This window comes from Eriocheir sinensis, unplaced genomic scaffold (genome assembly GCF_024679095.1).
Source record: "Eriocheir sinensis breed Jianghai 21 unplaced genomic scaffold, ASM2467909v1 Scaffold968, whole genome shotgun sequence".
Taxonomy (NCBI): Eukaryota; Metazoa; Arthropoda; class Malacostraca; order Decapoda; family Varunidae; genus Eriocheir; species Eriocheir sinensis.
The window spans coordinates 19,479-27,542 of record NW_026112350.1 but is presented as its reverse complement, the minus strand read 5'-3'; the positions used below and the strand labels follow the sequence as shown (position 1 = coordinate 27,542).

Sequence of the window (8,064 nt, the reverse complement as noted above, 5' to 3'; positions counted from 1 at the left end):
TCTTATGCTCCCTGAGTATCTCTTTATTCCCGTCCAAGCCCGAGACCATATAGTGAAAGGGTGCCGGGCCGACACGGCCAATGTAAGAGACTGTATCCGTGATAAGGCCTCACTCGACTGATAAACAGCACTCATTTTGTCCTCCTGATACCAGCTAGGTATATTTCTTGTTACACCACATATACAGTAGTCTTAAAATTTTAATATTTGATGAGATTTTTTTAGCCCAAGACTGGGCTAACAAAAATTGCCATGGCCGACTATATTTCAAGTCGCCCAGGCGGGGTATTGGGAAAAGTTTTCAACTAGCAATAATCGCACCTCGGATGAACCTCATTGGTTACGATACTGCCACTGCGCAAAGCTAAACCTACCAGAACCAGGCCAACAATATGTTCGACAAAGCGAAACACCACATTAAAACGAATCAACAAATATGCAATAATCTTTTGCTTCACCAGTATATTCCAGTTATGTGTCTTCTACTTCGTAGATAAACATATTCATGAACTTATAATAAATATAAAGTTGCTTAAAATTTGAAAATTTTCCATTGAAATCATTAAAACAATTACTTGATGTACCATGTATTTCCAGTTAGGTCGCCGGAATCGCCTATACTTTTCTGTGGTGTGGCTGGGTTTGATTTGGCTACCACTGTACTGTAGAAGAGAGGGGAGGGGAAGGGGGATGCTAATGAATTCATGGCACTAAAACGGAAGGATTGACGAAAAAATAAGGAAAGCTATATTTAATTGACGCAGGACCGGACGGAGTTAAACTAGACATAAATATTAACACTGTAATGAAAGAGTTTAAATGGTAACAAAGCGGTAGGGATGGACTCATAGCAGAGGAGGAAGTCAACATAAGATCTCACAGATTTAAAGTAGTTATACCAACAGCCGTTCTCTAAGCTTTCCCTTACTATAATTAATGTCAGTTATCGCAAACTTAAAAATCAACGGCACCTCCTACACTGTTTTCTCCTTCTGTAAATTGAACATACAGACATCAGGGAAGAAGGATATGGCCACAGTAGTGCACAGACAAAACTATCTATAAATCTATCCAAATATCCATTTATCAACCAATCTGGCAATACATGTTTATATAGTCTAGCGTCTAAGGGGCATTTTTTTATTGTTGTAGTCATTGTTTTTGCCCTTGTCCTGCCTCCCTTGCTGTGAAAAAATAATATATACATCTATACAAACACACTGGTATAGAGAAAGGTAAATGTCTATACGTATATCCATCAATTTATCAAATCTATCAAGCAATACCTCTTTCTACACATCTATATATTCTAGCCACACTGGTATAAAGAAAGGTAAATCTATCTAAACCTTAATCGACTTATTTATCTACCTATCTAGCAATAACTCTTTCTACACATCTATATATTCTAACCACACTGGTATAAAGAAAGGTAAATCTATCTAAACCTTAATCGACTTATTTATCTACCAATCTAGCAATAAACTCTTTCTACACATCTATATATTCTAGGCACACTGGTATAAAGAAAGGTAAATCTATCTAAACCTTAATCGACTTATTTATCTACCAATCTAGCAATAAACTCTTTCTACACATCTATATATTCTAGGCACACTGGTATAAAGAAAGGTAAATCTATCTAAACATTAATCGATTTATTGATCTACCTATCTAGCAATAACTCTTTCTACACATCTATATATTCTAACCACACTGGTATAAAGAAAGGTAAATCTATCTAAACATTAATCGATTTATTTATCTACCTATCTAGCAATACCTGTTTCTATACATCTATATATACTAGTAGAGAGAAGAGGAGAGGCAACCGTGAAGGAAGCACCTGATGGAATGTCGCGGTGATGTGTGTGTGTGTGTGTGTGTGTGTGTGTGTGTGTGTGTGTGTGGTTCATTTAATTACCGCCTCCCTCTTCTTAATAATTAATGATCATCAGGTGTTGTTGATAATTAGTGAAGCCAACAACAATCGCCCCCGCTGAGCATCGCATCGCTGCTTAATGAACGCGGCTAATCAAGGTGAGTGAACGTGTGTGCAGCGGACTTTTCCTCTCACCTGTGCCCGTAACACCTGTAAGTCATCCCTAATTATCCACACTCCCACACTCGCGCCAACACACACACACCTGGCTGGCGGTTTACCTGTATAGATGACACCGGTAATAAGGGACTCTCAAAGCTGCCTGTCAAAATAATTATACTCTAGCTAATAAGATCTGACAATGGCTCACTTTTCCGGTTGTTTTTATGTGTGATTTGGCGCTTTTGAGAGTATTCTATGATCCCGCGCGCACACACACACACACACACACACACACACATACATGGTCTTAAGCATTCCTCTTCTTCCTATTCCTGCAACTTATCCCCGTCATTCACTTCCTTCCCTCTTTCCCCTCCTCTTTCTCTTAATTTTTCCTTCCTCTTCCTCTTTCCTACAATTCACTTTCTCTTCCTTCCTTCTTTCCCCTCCTCTTTTAATTTTTCCTTCCTCTTCCTCTTTCCTCCAATTCACTTCCTTTCCTCGTTCCAATCCTTCCTTTTCGCTTTATTTGTCCTTCCTCTTCCTCTTTCCTCCTCGTCAACATCTTCCTTTCCTCTTTCCCCCTCTTCTTTTCATTTTTCCTCCCTCTCCGTTTCTCCTCCTATTCCTCCTCCTTCACACAGACTCAGTACATCCTCACCGGCGGAGTCACACAACCAATCCCTTCCCTGCAGCGTTTTTCCTCTCCCTCGCATCAGCACACCTTCCGCCCTCAGGCATGCACAGATACGCCCATACTACACGCTCTCTCTCTCTCTCTCTCTCTCTGGGTCATCATGCCCTTGAGATCGGTTCCCAACGATATTAGTGTCCATACGCCAGACCCGGTTCCCACAAGCTTTTTATGAACCACTTTACAGGTTGATTATAGCTACATACATATTTTTCGATCTGTTAGTAATAATATGGCGCAAATAGACCAAGTAGGTTATTGGAAGTCCAATATGTGGAACTAGTCACACTATATATACATACATCTATTTGCCTACCTATCTTGCAACACTTCAACTGACTTGTCTTGATACATCTATACATACTAAAGGTAGAGATAGAAGAAGAGAGGCGAGCCCACTGTTTGAAAGCTGCCGTTGTGTTTTGAATAGAAAGTAAGCAACAGCTTGTAGTGAGGGAGGGCTTGGAATACGGCAAATAGAATTCTTATTATGATGATAGCCGGTCTCCCACGTGGCCACTCTCTCGTTATACTCCACTGCGCAAGCTACCCACATCAACACGTGAGCTTAAGTTATATATATCCTATCATGGACGCAGGTGGGAATTCCATCACCATGTCAACCCCAGACCCACATCCTTGTTGCATCAGCCTAACCTTACCGCCTTGCTCCCACGCTCCCAGAGATCAGTGACGAGTGACAAGATCTGGCAATTTACATGTCATCCATTAACCTGAAATACACAAAGATGGGCTTAAAATGTCCAACGTACCTTCAGCTCTACCTGTGCCGCCCCGGGGATGGTGAGCTGTGAGTGGTGACGCGGATGACGGGGGATAAGCAACACAAAGCACTCCATCATGACTTGCACGTGGAACTCGCGAGCTCTCAGGCCGGTCCACTTCCCTTCTCCTCACCTCTTACCCCCCCCAAGGTATCTCCGCTCTCCGCCTGTCCTTCTTTGTCCATGCATCGCTTAGCCCGCACGTGATTGGTCAAGAGCTGGTCGCTACGTGGTCACTTCTCAGCTTGACAAGTTCAAGTGAAACAATGAATAATCTTATCCACGTAAATCTAATCCCCAAACAGAAGGCTCATGACGTCTCTCTGTAACTGACTGGACTCGTAACAAACACATACGGTACATTATAACATCATGTATATTCTCTAGTCGTGCATTTACCTGTGTCTAGCCAAGGGTCGAAGCTTCACAGGTCCGGTACGCAGCTCGACTCGCCACGGTGCTGCCCTCTGGCGGCGCTCGCTGCAACCCAACACGCTCGCCATGGCTCAAGCGATGCCACTCCATGGGTTGTGGCCTGCAGGTGTGGAAAGGAGCGACGGAGGCAGTATTACACCGTCTGGATAGTTATATAATGTAATGCAGCGGGGATTTGTGTGTGTGGGGAGGGGGGGCGGATAGGAAATGACAAGAACAGGTATTATCACGCATCATGCCATGCAGCCACGCCGAAGTAGTTGTTTTTTTATACAGTAAACGAAGCAGCTCAAGGGGAAAAATATATAAATAAAACAGCCCCTTAGCACTGCTCATAAAAAAGAAAGTAGAGAAGAGTGGACAAAAGAGAGATCAATTTCGGATGGAGAGGTGATTTGATACTCCTCTATATGTGTGTGTGTGTGTGTGTGTGTGTGTGACGACCAGAATAACACCAACGCTGCTCACCTCCATCACGTCATGTCGGCCGCAAGGTGTGGTGCACGAATATTATGTTGTTCTCCACCGGTCTACAAAGCTCCCTGCGTCATCCCTCTCTCTCCCGTCTAAGCTTCATGTTCGTACTGAGCTGCTTTTTCCTCCTCTAAGCTTAACGTGCTCCGCTTCCTGGACAACCACTGCACTGTCCCCTGTCTAACCTTCATGTATATAAAGATTCCTGGAAACACACACACACACACACACACAGAGGCCACACTATTAATAATAATGACAATACCTCTTTTACCACTTTGCTAAGGCTTCCTATGTAACAGAACAAATATGATTTAACCTTTTTTCACTTTGTTCAATAGATGGATGCGGGCGAGCGAGGCCTCACATGTAAACACACAACGCGTCAAATCCGTGAACTAACATTAATACTTTGCTAACTTACCAATAGTTGCTGAAATAATACATATAATTTACGTTTTTCCCCCGTGTGTTTTGAATGGATGCTGGCAGGCGAGGCGTAATAGTAGTAGTAGTAGTAGTAGTAGTAGTAGTAGTAGTAGTAGCTCCTTCATATTCCAAAAAATTCTCTTCCTTCCCTTCCTTACCCTCCTTTTTCTCTTCATTTTTTCTTCCTCTTTTTTTTTCCTCCTTCTATTCCTCCACCATACACACTCAGCACATCTCCACTTGTAGCTACAGTGATGGATGGAGGTTCAAAATTGGTTCAGCTCACCGCCCTACGCCCTCCCCATGCAGTGTCAACGCGTGACCTCCAACGGCTTACTGAGTCTTGAAAAATGCCACCACTAAATATTAATTTACCAAAACAGATATAAACGACTTGAAGAACAACCTACCTATAAGTGACAGTCTCCATGTGTGTGCCTCGAGTCGCAGCGCCAAGGAAGAGTGAGAAAATAAGGAGTGAAGTGGCACTGAAACCTCATACGCCGTCACCTATTCAAAATGATGCGTACTTTGATAACAGAGAGAGAGAGAGAGAGAGAGAGAGAGAGAGAGAGAGAGAGAGAGAGAGAAAACCACACACACACACACACAGAATGATGTTATATTTTGCGCCATAAAACTCTAGCAGCGTGTTGAATGGCAGTAAATACCGCGGCGTGTTAATATATGTCATCATGAACACACACACACACACACACACACACACTGTATTAGCATTCACGGTAATGGCGTTTCTCTGTATGGTCTATTTACATTCGCATTCAAAACAGAAATACTAAATCATTTGTATCTGGGTTTCGACTCTAACATATGAACTGTATTTCCGCCCAGCGCTGATTATGCACGCCAAGCACCGACATTCAATTACTCAGCACCCAAATAAATACAGTCGTTGAACACAAGTATACGTACAGAGGGGAGTGGGAGGGTGAGGGTGGGGAGGTGGAGGAGTGAGTAGTGGTGGAGGTTGTAGTGGAGGTGAGGGGCGGAAGAGGTGATTGGTGGGTTAAGTGGTAGTGGTGATGATGGTTGTTTTTAGTGGTTCTTGTTGTTGTTGTTGTTGTTGTTGTTGTTGTTGATGATGTTGTTGTTGTGGTGGTGGTGGTGGTAAGTGAGTGAGTGAGTGATGAGATGATGATGACGATGGTCGATTCTTCACTACGGAAAGCTAAACTGGATGATAGTCTTTCGTGACTCATACCATCTGTCTGCCTGTAAAAGCATCACATTCTCTCTCTCTCTCTCTCTCTCTCTCTCTCTCTCTCTCTCTCTCTCTCTCTCTCTCTCTCTCTCTCTCTCTCTCTCTCTCTCTCTCTCTCTTTGTTGCCGGGCGTGTGAGACAGACAACATGGCAGGACGTACTCCTTAATTACATATGAAGAGGGTTGGAACTTGTAAGACGCCTCTCCTCTACAGCCAATATAATCCCTGTAATCCCTCCACCGGGGCGTTGAATTAAGGCTCAGACCGCAAAGCCTAGAGTCAATTTTCCGAGTAGCGACAATAAGCCCCACCCATTATTAATATTTTCGTCGTTGTTCGGATAGCGACTTTGGGCAGCCAGCCTCGCTCATATCAAGATACTGACACGTAAGAGGCAAAAGGCTGACAGAAGGAGCATCTTCTAAAATCGTTTTATTGCCACTTAGCACATACTCATGTAACCATATGCTACCAGCTCATTTAGAACCCTGAGAACTTGAAATTAATCAATACTCAGTATTTGGTTTTAGATGAGTTTGAATTTTACATGGAATGCTAAAGACGTTAATGAAAAGTCATCTGTCACCAGACAAATTCAAATATTATAAATTTGGGCTCCCCCTAGCTACATGCTGATCTGCTTGCCTCCCACCCCAAGCCATCCCTTTCTGTTGTCCGCCTGAGTGAAAAGAAATCGTCCGGTATATACTTGGTTTTGAAGTTATTAATACAGAATTACAGCTTTCACACCATCCGATTTCTCGCCGTGGCCCTGTTAGGTCCGGCGCCGTGAACTGTTGTTGTTGTTTGGATTTTGCCCCTCCACGGAGAGCCCATGGACCTTTGACGGGTGGCGGCTCATCAAGAGGGCACCGTAAACTTCAGTTGACTGAATATTCCTATGGAGACCTTCACACGGCACGTTCACGGCGAATCTGCCGTCCCGGCGCCGGATGCACTCGCGACACACACAGTGACCCATTGTTCCGCCCGGTCCCGGATAGCACCAACCAGTTATCCCACGCATTCCACTGATCTATTTTTTTTCATCAGCAAGGAAAAGGATAGCAGTATAGAGACTGGCCAACTCAGATCTCGTTGAGAGACCAGTACCTTGGGACACGACGCTAGACGACTACGAGAGTCGAAATCCGACTACATGAGCATGGAGGGAAGTGTGCTGTACAGTTTGGTGTTCTCATGTAAGCTCTTACCCAAACACTGTAGCAGTTTAGTGAAAGCGTCCATGGACATGCGAATGTGGTTAATGAAATTTGCATCATCCTTTCTCAAGCTCCCTGTGTATCTCTTTATTCCCGTCCTGCGACGCGCAAGACAGGATATATAGGCCACTTTCACACGTATCGACTTTTCGCCGTCCACGATACGACATCGTGCATTCCAGAGAGCCCCCCGTTGTGTGGACGGCCTCGGCCGTTTTACATCTACGTCCTCTTATTATCACTGGCGAGCAACAGTGTACACAGGTCTGTGATCAGGAGACAACTAAAGTAGTGTCGCCGTCTAGTTTAGACGGCGAAAGGTCGTCATGTCTGAACGAGTCCATTGAGTCCTGTATACATTTCGCGCCATCCACGGCGCTTCGCCGTGCCGTTTTTAAATGGGCGCCGTGATGACAACGGCAGTCGTGAACGGCGTTCAGCCGTTCACGACCGTGGTCGGTACGTGTGAAAGCGGCCATAGACACCCGTGGTTATTTGAAACCACGACGTCGTGTCGTGGACGGCGGACGGCGAAAAGTCGATACGTGTGAAAGCGGCCTAGTGTTAAAGGGAGCCGGGCCGACACGGCCAATGTAAAACACTGTATGCGTGATATGAAAGGCCTCACTCGACCAATACAGTATTCATTTCGTCTACTTCATACCAGTTAAGTTTGTCCAAGATACCATTCACTGGCACTGGCACAGCCTGTGGTCTACGGTAGAGCTAATAGTTTTAGATGGAGAGATTTTTTAG

The 8,064-nt window shown here is 44.3% G+C and overlaps 1 non-coding gene across 1 annotated transcript; it reads right to left on the bottom strand.

Moving 5' to 3' along the window:
• Positions 1-225: 225 nt before the first annotated feature.
• On the bottom strand, positions 226-366 carry LOC126995048 (U4 spliceosomal RNA). The gene has a single exon (XR_007749851.1). It is a non-coding gene; the product is annotated as a U4 spliceosomal RNA (small nuclear RNA).
• Positions 367-8,064: the final 7,698 nt, after the last annotated feature.